Consider the following 10,796-nt stretch of genomic DNA (forward strand, 5'->3'; position numbering starts at 1 on the left):
CATTGCACGAATTATTGTGCACCGGTCCTCTAGTACATACATAAGAAAGGGTGAAATAGTGCCATTTGCAACAACATGGGTGAACCTTGAGAACATTATGCTTAGTGAAATAAGTCAGAAAAAGCTAAGAATCATATGATTTCACTCATACGTGGTATATAAAACTGAAACTAGTGAACACAAACAGCAGTGAGGTGGTTCCCAGAGGGAAAAGGGTGGGGGAGAAGAGGGTCCTCATATATGGTGACAGGAGAAGATTTGACTTTGGGTTTTGGGCACATGGTGTTATATACAGATCTTGTAACATAGAAACCCACACCTGAAACCTATATGTTCATGTTGACCAATGTCACATCAATAAATTTAATAAAAATAAGAAATAAAAATTAAGAATAAATTGTATTATATCTCAAATGAATTCCATCTCAAAACTCTTATAAAAATTGGAGAAAATAGTTTCATATGCAATCAGACAATAGTACAACACGTTAAAATTCATACTTCTTTGGAAAATACATGGCATGTAGCATCCAAAGTTCTATATGTCTTCTCAACAGTTTATGGTGCCCTCTATATTTTAAAGAATTTTTAAAAGGCCAAACTAAAAGACAACATTTCACAGAATAATATATCAAAAGCTCCATGCCCCCATTATGTTTTAATACATAAAAGAAATAAAATATTGTACATAAATATAAATGCCTTTTCAATCAATAGCCTGGGTTTGTATCCTTATTTTGTTGGAAACCAAAATTTTAAAAATTATTTTAAGTGATAGCTTAAGTTACTTGATTCTTTCATCTATATTTTTCTGACATTGAGATGGACAGTACAAAATGCAAATCAGTCAACAATTATTAATATTAATATTTTGAAACTGCCAGTTAAGAGACATGAATCAGAAAATATAAAAATAAAATGCTTATTTCAAAATTGTGAAGATTAATTAAAACATTACTATCAATCTATATTAGGAAAGGCAATGACAGCTCTAAAAAAACTATTTTGTCACAGCAAGTAGTTTAGAAAACTGTTGAAATTCTTCAGTAATGTGGCTAATGAGAAATTTGACAATATAAGTGGAAAGATGACAAATATTTAATTTTTCTTTCATTCTCTTTCTGCTCTCTTAAAGTGTTATTTTGGAGTGAAAAGGAAAAGCCTATAAGGAAAAAATAGAAGAATGAGTGAGCTGAATAATATAAACTAAAATAAATGTTTTATTTTGTTTTAATAGGACAATAGGCTTGAAACAGAAGAGCAGAAACTACAACTTAGTTTCTGAAAACTCAAAATAGCCAATTTTAAACATATCTTTTCAGGCTGTTGAGAAACATAATCAGTCATTTGGAAATATTTTCTACTCTCTTCAAAGGCTAGAGTCAATCAGAGCATTAGAATTTTAGTAGCTCAGAATAAGCCACTTCACATGGGCCATAGGAGTCTTCATGTACAAACTATATTTTATAAAATAAAAATTAATATCTATTTTGAATATTCATTGTATTGCATAACTTTAGGTACTCAGGGTTCCACAGACAGGCTGGTGTAAAAGTTCAAAGGGACAGTTTATAGAAATAAGACACAGGCAACGGTCATTTTTTTGTAGAGGATATTATTTAAAACATCATCACTGTCAACATGAATGCTCAGATCTAGCACCTGTCTGAGGCCTCTGTTTCAAGTGGCCACAGGGGAAATTTCACAAGACCACCTGTGGTTCTGTCTGGTTTTATAACGTGTGACTTGTCTCTTTAAACCCTTCTGACTCGCTGACATTGTGAAACTCCATCTCCTCCAGGTGACTGTAGGGTCTTGTTGCATTCACTTTGCATTCTGGGAAGCATGGTTCAGTTTCTCTGACTCTCTTGCTCTCTTTTACCCTAAATTCCTGCTTGCTCCCTGGCTTCCTTGTTTTCCCCAAACCTAGACTGGGTAACCTTCTTCCAATTCAAGGTTGATCCTATGCTTGCTGTTCCAGCTCATGGTGATAGATAGACATCAGATGATAGATGATAGATAGATAGATAGATAGATAGATAGATAGATAGATAGATAGATAGATAGATAGGTAAATATATATATATTAGAGATTTTTTCCTACTTAAGTGCCTCTTCATAGACACAACTTTTGGCTTTTAGATTAAAAAAAAGCCAGGAAGAGTCATACATTATTTTTGCTTTCTATCTTTTCACTTACATTTTTGAATTGTTCAAAGGAAAATGCTAATAAAATATATTGTAATATGGTATGATATAGATAGGAATAAATAATAAATCAATGTCTCAAAATGTTGTTCACACTAGGCTATGTGATAAAAACAATTCTAACATGTAATAGGCTGTTTTCAATTTTTATAAATAATAATCTTCCAAGAATATTTAAGAAAGTGAATGCATAAACAAGAGACTTACATGATTAATGAAGGATTTCGGTCTCTAAAGAATGAAACCTATGTTAATATCCATGATCAGGCTTTAACATTCAGAATTTTTAAATTTACATTGTATGCAATACATGTGTAATGTACAAAATATTAACGTGTAAGCAATTCAATACAATAAAAATACTTTGATAACCACTTACATTTTTATCATTTTTGGTTAGCTTTAATTTTAAGTTAGATTTAAAAGCCTACTTCAATGTTAGGGGAAAGCTTATTTTGATAATTTTATAAAGATTAATGTAAAGTTTTTGATGAGTTCTTAATATATTTCTTTAAATAAAATGTCCAAAAAAATCCAGACTTCTTTCCCTTAAAAAAGTCTGGTTTTAGTTCAGAGATATAGAGAACTGGAGTCTCAGTCTTATCTATACAACATTAAAAAACCTATACAAACTTACACTATAATTACTTCTTCAAACCCATCACAGAGCTGAGAGTGCATTGAAATTAAGTCACCTGGTACCTTGGGAAAGAAAGCCAAGTGCAGAAAGAAACAGGACCCTCTCACTTGAATATTGGAGTAGACAGTAAGCACAGATTAAATGTTTTAAACAAATTGTGAAAGATGGACTAGACCAGTGGTCGGCAAACTCATTAGTCAACAGAGCCAAATATCAACAGTACAATGATTAAAATTTCTTTTGAGAGCCAAAATTTTTAAACTTAAACTTCTTCTAATGCCACTTCTTCAAAATAGACTCGCCCAGGCCGTGGTATTTTGTGGAAGAGCCACACTCAAGGGGCCAAAGAGCCGCATGTGGCTCGCAAGTCGCAGTTTGCTGACCACGGGACTAGACGACTGTGGGAAGCCCATTGGGGCTGCAGACATGAGGATTTCACAAACTACCAGGACATGATAGAAAACCATCAGGGAGAATCCAAGAATGCTCTTCCTCTGATACTGCCTGGGGAAGTAGAACAGCAGGAACTCCTGAAACTTTGCCCAGTCCCCACCTCCTCCATCTTCCAATTAGAAGAAAGATTTAATCTGCAGAGAGAAAACAATAAAAAGCACTGGTAAAAACTCATTGCAGCTGATGGGAGGGCAAAAATGATACCAATTCTTAATAATATCTTCCAGAGTTAGAAGAGGAGTAAACAATTCCCACTCACAATTTGTAAAGTCAAAATTCCCTTCAGACCCAAATTGGAGAGAACCTTTAGAGCAAAAGGAAACTACAGACCAATATGTCTTAGGAAAACAGATGTAAAAATTCTCACCAAAATTTGAACATTCTGACTCAGCAATATATACAAAGGATAATACATCATCACCAAGTAGAATATATCCCAAGAATACAAAACTGGATCGACATTCAACAATTAGTGCAATTTCCATATTAACAGATTAAAGAAGAGATGCTATTTGATCAGCTCATTTAAAGCAAAAGAGCATTTGAAAAAATTCAGCACTCATTCATGACAAATATCATTAGCAAACAATGCATAGAATGGAATTACCTTAACAAAATAAAGGGCATACTTTTATCCCCAAGTTCAGGAAGAAGGCAAGAATGTTTTCTCTCACCACTGCTATTTAACATCATATACACTAGAAGTTCAACCCAGTGCAATGAGGCAAAAATAATAATAATAAAACCAACATAGATTGTAAAGAAAAGCATTGAAATGAATTTATTCACAGACTTAGGTTGGAACCACAAATGTATAATAACATCAGTCTAGAGCTGTGCTATCCAAAACAGTAATCAGTATCCATGTGTCTATTAAATTTAAATTAATTAAAATAAAATAATAATTCAGTTTCTTAGATGCATTAGTCACATTTCTAGGGCTCAACAGAGACTCATGTATACTCTATTGGACAGAACAGATATAGGAAATTTCCATCATTACAAAAATTTCTACTGAGCAGTCTAGGTGGGTATTTGTTAACAACAGTGTGCAGCAACCCAGGAGCAACAGCTAAGGGTGCATCCATTTAAAGGGATGTAGAACTGCCATTATACTTACCTGAGTGGAACCTGAGACTGATGCTAAATAAAGGGTGTTTTGCAAAGCCTAATCTATAATAATAAAAACATAATATGCTAATTAGACCGGATGTCCTTCCCGACAACCTTCCAGACGAAGCCAGGGCTGTGAAGGAAGCCCAGGTCCTGGCTGCTGGAGGGAAGCTGGGGCTGGCAGCCAGAGGAAGGAAGGCCTACTCTTGCACAAATTTCATGCATTGGGCCTCTAGTCTGAATATAAAAAGACAAGAAAAATAGGAAAGAGTTGATACAAAAGCTACACTTGGAGGTAGCTGGGATGGTGGTATTTGACGAGGCTAACTTAAGAATTAAAAGAACTAGAAAGTGATCAGTGAGATAACTTTAATATTTCACAGGTGGAATCATTCCTAGTTAGGACAAAATGTGGTGGACATGGAATAGATTTTTAGAGTCATTGTGGTTCATAGAGTCAAGGAAATATGCTCCTGCATAGATAAACTAATTTGGATGTTGAAGTCATATAACAAGATTATAAGTTTGTAATGTATAACAAAACCTTTTGATAAATGGCAGAAATCAATAATAATAGGAATGATATAGCCAAGTCACAAATGATCCTTAAAGTAATAGGAATGAAGAAACATGGGTTTGGAATTTAACTTTATGATTATGAACCAACCATATTGGTTGTATTTTAGTTTATCACTGTCATATTACTTTTATTTTCCCTACATGTGAATGAGAAGATAGCAAAGAAAACCTGGAAAATTGTGTAGGGTGGAGTTAGGTAAATCTGGACTTTAAATTCCAGCTCTATACCATTTACCTAGCATTTCATTTGTGGTAACATTATATAACTTTACTAAATTTACATTTTCTGCTTTGAAATTGGAGTTGTAATAATTACCTCCAAGAGCATTTATGTGGATTCAACAAAATGATACAAAGGCCTACCTTCTACTTACCCATCTCCTTTTTCCCATTGTGTTCCAGCCACATGCCTGATTTCAGTTCATTGAACACAACAGATTCATTTTTAACTTCAAAGTCGTTGTATTCCTGTATCAGCTAAGGTTCCATCAGAGAAACAGAATTAGTAGGATATACATAGACATATATCTATATATACAATTTATTCCAAAAAATTGGTATATACTGTGAAGGCTGGCCAAACAAATCCAATATCTACAGGGCAGGCCATCAGGAACAGTAGGCTGGAAACTCCTGTGCATGGGCTGCAGCTGTAGTCCACAGGTGGAATTTCTTCTTACTAACAGGAAGAAACCTCAGTTCTGCCCTTTGAACTGCTTGGATTAGGCTTGCCCAGATAATTGATATTTTCCTTTTTCTTAAAGTCAGCCGATTGTAGGAATTAAACACATCTACCAAATAACTTAACAGCAAGGCCCAGGTTACTGCCTGATCAATAACTGGTGTTTGATTGAATAGCCTAACTGACACGTAAAACTGACCATGGCAACTGCCTCCCCTGCCAGCCTGATAGCCCTAACTGCTCCCCACACTGGCCTGATCACCCCCAACTGCCTTCCCCTCCTGTCCTGATTGCCTCTAGCTACCTTTGCCTCAGCCCCACCACCATGGCTTTGACTGGAAGGATGTCTGGAAGATCTCCCAGTCTAACTAGCATATTACCTTTTTATTAGTATAGATTTCAGCAATCCTGTTTATTACCTTTACTGGAGGCCCAGTCACGAAATTCCTGCATGAAGCGGGGTGTCCCTCAGCCCAACTTGAACCCTCTCCAATCTGGGACCCCTCAGGGGATGTCCAATTGCCGATTTAGGCCCGATCCCTGTGGGATGGTGCCTAAACTGGCAGTTGGACATCCCTCTCACAATCTAGGACTGCTGGCTCCAAACTGCTTGCCTGCTTGCCTGCCTGCCAGCCTGATCATCACCTAACCACTCCCCTGGCAGCCTGATCAAAGCCTAACTGCTCCCCTGCCAACCTGGTCACCCCTAAGTGCCCTCCCCTGATGGCCTGATTGCCCCTAACAGCCTCTGCCTCGCCCCCCACCACCATGGCTTTGTCCGGGAGGACATCCAGATGGATGTCCAAAAGATGTCTGGTCTAATTAGCATATTACCCTTTTATTAGTATTTTATTAGTATACATAATATATATGCCCCTAAAAAGTTATATTATTTTACACGCTTTAAATTATACAGTACATATGCAACCCTCTTTTTCTTTTTTATCTAAATATATCTTATTGTTTTTTTTTTTTTTTCACGGAGAGGAAGGGAGAGGAATAGAGAGTTAGAAACATCGATGAGAAAGAAACATTAATCAGCTGCCTCCTGCACACCCCCAACTGGGGATGTGCCCGCAACCAAGGTACATGCCCTTGACTGGAATTAAACTTGGGACCCTTCAGTCTGCAGGCCAATGCTCTATCCACTGAGCCAAACCGGTTAGGGCCCCCCACTTCTTTTATTTTCTTTTTAGGTTATCCATATTTGTAGATATGGCATTAATTCACTTTTCCATTGATTTTTAGGGAGAGTGGAAGGGAAAGGGATAGAGAGAGAGAGAAACATCAATGAGAAACATCAATGTAAGAAACATCCCTTCAATTGGTTTCCTTAGGAACCCTGACCAGGGATCCAACTTGAAACCCAGGTATGTGCCAGGTATGTTTCCTGACCTGGAATTGAACCTGCAACCTTTCGGTGCACAGGACCACGCTCATGCTCAGCCAACCTATCCACTTCAGCCTGGATGTTATACAATTTCTGGAATTTTATTACAATTAATTCTCGCAAAGTCTGTGGTTTAGGTAACATTCACATTTTGCTGATGAGAAAACAAACAAACAACCCCTTCATTTTAAGACATTATCCTTCCCCCATTGCTGCGTTTTCCTGCCAGCCCTAGAAAGGCTCTATTTTTTTTTTTTTTTTTCCTGCAGCACTTTTATTTTCCTCACAATGACGTGTTGCTGGGGCCTAATGTTCTCACGTGACAGTAGAAACCCAAAATTTGTCATTTCTTCAAGAATCGCGTACACAAAACTTACATAAATTAAAAGGACGAAGATTTTCACGTGGAAATGCAAACTGTTTTCCAACTCAAGGCAAGTAACAGCCCAGGTATTCTGGCAGGAACATCAACTAAGAAAGGAAAGTGGGCCCCAACGCTCGGACCCTCCCAACCCCACCCCAATGGATGGCAGGACAGAATGGTAACAGTGCAGGGGGCAGGGGGCAGGGCCGTGCCAAACTAAGAGCGCCTGGAAAGGGCAGCTCCCACAGGCCAGTGCCCCGCACACAGGAGGCCCTGCGGGCTCCTGAGGCCACTGGGTTTCTCCTGCAGAAACATGTTCTCGTCTCGGCCACCAAGTGACCGACGCGTGTAAAGGGGTTTAAATGAAAGGTATGTACAGGGCATTAAACATGTACCAAGGGAACAGGTAACTTGAATACAGGTCAACATCAGCAACCAGGCCTACAATCCAGTGCTGAGCTCAGATACAGGCTTCAAGGACAATTTCTTTTCGAAGGCGCGTTCCAGTTTCGGGACCAACAGGAGGTGTGCCTTTGCCAGGGCAAACGGAGACGCATCCACTCATGCAGCAAATGCTACGCATCTGCCCGCAGTCCGCTTAGAAGCATTTGCGGTGGATGATGGAGGGGCCCAACTCGTCGTACTCCTGTTTGCTGATCCATATCTGCGGGAAGGTGGACAGCAGGGCCAGGATGGAGCCGCCGATCCACACCAAGTACTTGCGCTCCAGCGGCGCAATGATCTTGATCTTCATTGTGCTGGGGGCCAGGGCCCTGATCTCCTTCTGCATCCTGTGGCGATGCCTGGGTACATGGTGGTTCCGCCAGACAGCACTGTGTTGGCGTAGAGGTCCTTCCGGATGTCCACGTCACACTTCATGATGGAGTTGAAGGTGGTCTCGTGGATGCCGCAGGACTCCATGCCCAGGAAGGAGGGCTGGAAGAGCGCCTCTGGACACTGGAGCCGCTCGTTGCCGATGGTGATCACCTACCCGTCGGGGGGAGCTCCTAGCTCTTCTCCAGGGAGGAGGAGGACGCAGCCGTGGCCATCTCTGCTTGAAGTCCAGGGCGACGTAGCCCAGCTTCTCCTTGATGTCCTGCAGGATCTCCCGCTCCGTCGTGGTGGTGAAACTGTAGCCCCGCTCCGTGAGGATCTTCATGAGGTAGTCGGTCAGGTCCCGGCCGCCAGGTCCAGACACAGGGTGGTGTGGGGGAGGAAGTAGCCCTCCTAGATGGGCACCATGTGCGTGACCTCGTCCTCGGAGTCCATGACAATGGATACAGGGACAGCATGGCCTGGATGGCCACGTACATGGTGGGAGTGTTGAAAGTCTCGAACATGATCTGAGTCATCTTCTCCCGGTTGGCCTTGGGGTTCAGGGGGGCCTTGGTCAGCAGCACCGGGTGCTCCTTGGGGGCCGCGTGCATCTCGCAGCTCGTTGTAGAGAGTGTGATGACAGATCTTCTCCATGTCTTCCCAGTTGGTGACGATGCTGTGTTCGATGGGGTACTTGAGGGTCAGGATGCCACACTTGCTCTGGGCCTCGTCGCCCACGTAGCTGTTCTTCTGCCCCATGCCCACTATGACGCCCTGGTGCCAGGGGCGCCCGATGATGGACAGGAACATAGCCTGGGGGCGTCATCCCCAGCGAAGCCGGCCTTGCACATGCCAGAGCCATTGTCGATGACCAGTGCAGCGATCTCTTCTTCCATGGAGACCTGGGAGGGCGGCGGGGTGCAGAGAGCGAGAGTGAGCAGAGCAGAGAGGAACAGAGAGCTGGCGGCTGCAGCGACTGAGCCCTAGAAAGGCTCTTGACAGCGGTTTCACTGGGTATCCAGAGTCAGAAGCATTCTCCTCACCACTACCCTCTCCAAAGCCTCCTCTGCACTGGCACTGAGGCTGTCCTGGAGGGCGCAGAGGCTAGGTAACGGAGACAATGACAGGATTTGAACCACTGGAGCCACAGTACCCGCCTGTCCTCTCTCAGCCTTTCTCCGCTGAGCTGGAGAAGGCAGGGCCAGGGACTTCCTGCAGCACCGAGCTTCCAGATAGGCCAAGGTTTGCAGGGCTAGCTCTTTGGACACCGAAAGGGCTGCAGTCGCTCCCTCTCCCAAGCTACTGTCACCCCGGAGGTTATAGGGCTGCCCTGAAAGTTCTCTGCGTGCCTCCCGTCTGCACAAACATGGCAGTGGACTCGGGGATGGAACTGCTATTTTTAGATACTTTTAAACACCCCAGCGCTGAGGTAAGACTTTGCTTCTTGATTCTGACTCTGCTTCTTGACTGTGGGACAGGTACAAAAAATCCTTAGGCATGCTTCACTTTCCCTTCCGTTGGTGGCCTTAAATTCCGCACGTACACACCCCCTCCCCCCAGCTGGGTGTGGGCACCACGTCTGCGGGAGAGCATCGGTGGCCAGGACATTTCTCTGCGTCTTCTTAGGCTCCTGCGTCTTTGGTTGAGCTGGCTGTTCTGCTTGCTTTGCTCCCCTGCCCCCTTACCCCATCAACTTTGGGCCTTGAAAATATCTTGGTTCTCAGGTTTAGCTCAGGTGGTGTTTGGGAGGGTCTCAGACTGCCTGTGTTTGACAGCAGTTCCGGAGACCGAGCAGGTCACGATGGCTTCATGATTCCTAAATCCCTTCTCCCAGGTCCTTTTTCTAATGGGAGTTCGGTTGTCCAAATGTGACACCCATTAGGACATGACATATTTGCACGGACATATTTGAACAGCTTTTGCGTGGAGGATACCTGTGAGGAGGGGAATCAGTGGTGAAAGGAACCAATGGTGGATTTGGAACCCCCAGACAGGGAACCTCACTCACTCCCTGCATGTCTCCCTCAGTGGCTGGCCTGGGCATGCAGGAGGCTTGGCTTCCTTCCTCGCCCAGCCAAGCATCCTGCCCTCTCTGCTGGCTCCATGGCTCCGGCAGAGGCTGCCATCTTTGTGGCTATGGGCACTGCCATATTTGTGGCCATCTTTGTTGTGGAGTGACAGTTAATTTGCATATTACCCTTTTATTAGATAGGATACTGTGACCACTTTGTTTATTTATTTGTTTCATTTATTTTTCAGCCTCCTACACTTGCATTAAGGACAAGGATCATGTCTGTTCAGTTCACTACTATAGAACATGTTTTACACTGAACTTAGGGCACAGTAAGTACATAGTAGTAGCTCAATGAATGTTATTGAATAAAATAAAATGTCTGGAAAAGCATAAGATTCAAATAATTATACTTTTCAATTTTTCCAATAGCTAGACTTTGTTTTATGATTCATAAATAAGTTAATGAGTTGTTTGTTTTTGCTCTAACAAAATTATATTTGTAGATTTTCTTGCATATTTACTGACTATACACACACA

General features: G+C 41.9%; 1 pseudogene; it reads right to left on the reverse strand.

Moving 5' to 3' along the window:
• Window positions 1–8,025: 8,025 nt before the first annotated feature.
• Window positions 8,026–9,141, reverse strand: LOC103288068 (actin, cytoplasmic 2-like; annotated as a pseudogene).
• Window positions 9,142–10,796: the final 1,655 nt, after the last annotated feature.

Source organism: Eptesicus fuscus, chromosome 7 (genome assembly GCF_027574615.1).
Source record: "Eptesicus fuscus isolate TK198812 chromosome 7, DD_ASM_mEF_20220401, whole genome shotgun sequence".
NCBI lineage: Eukaryota > Metazoa > Chordata > Mammalia > Chiroptera > Vespertilionidae > Eptesicus > Eptesicus fuscus.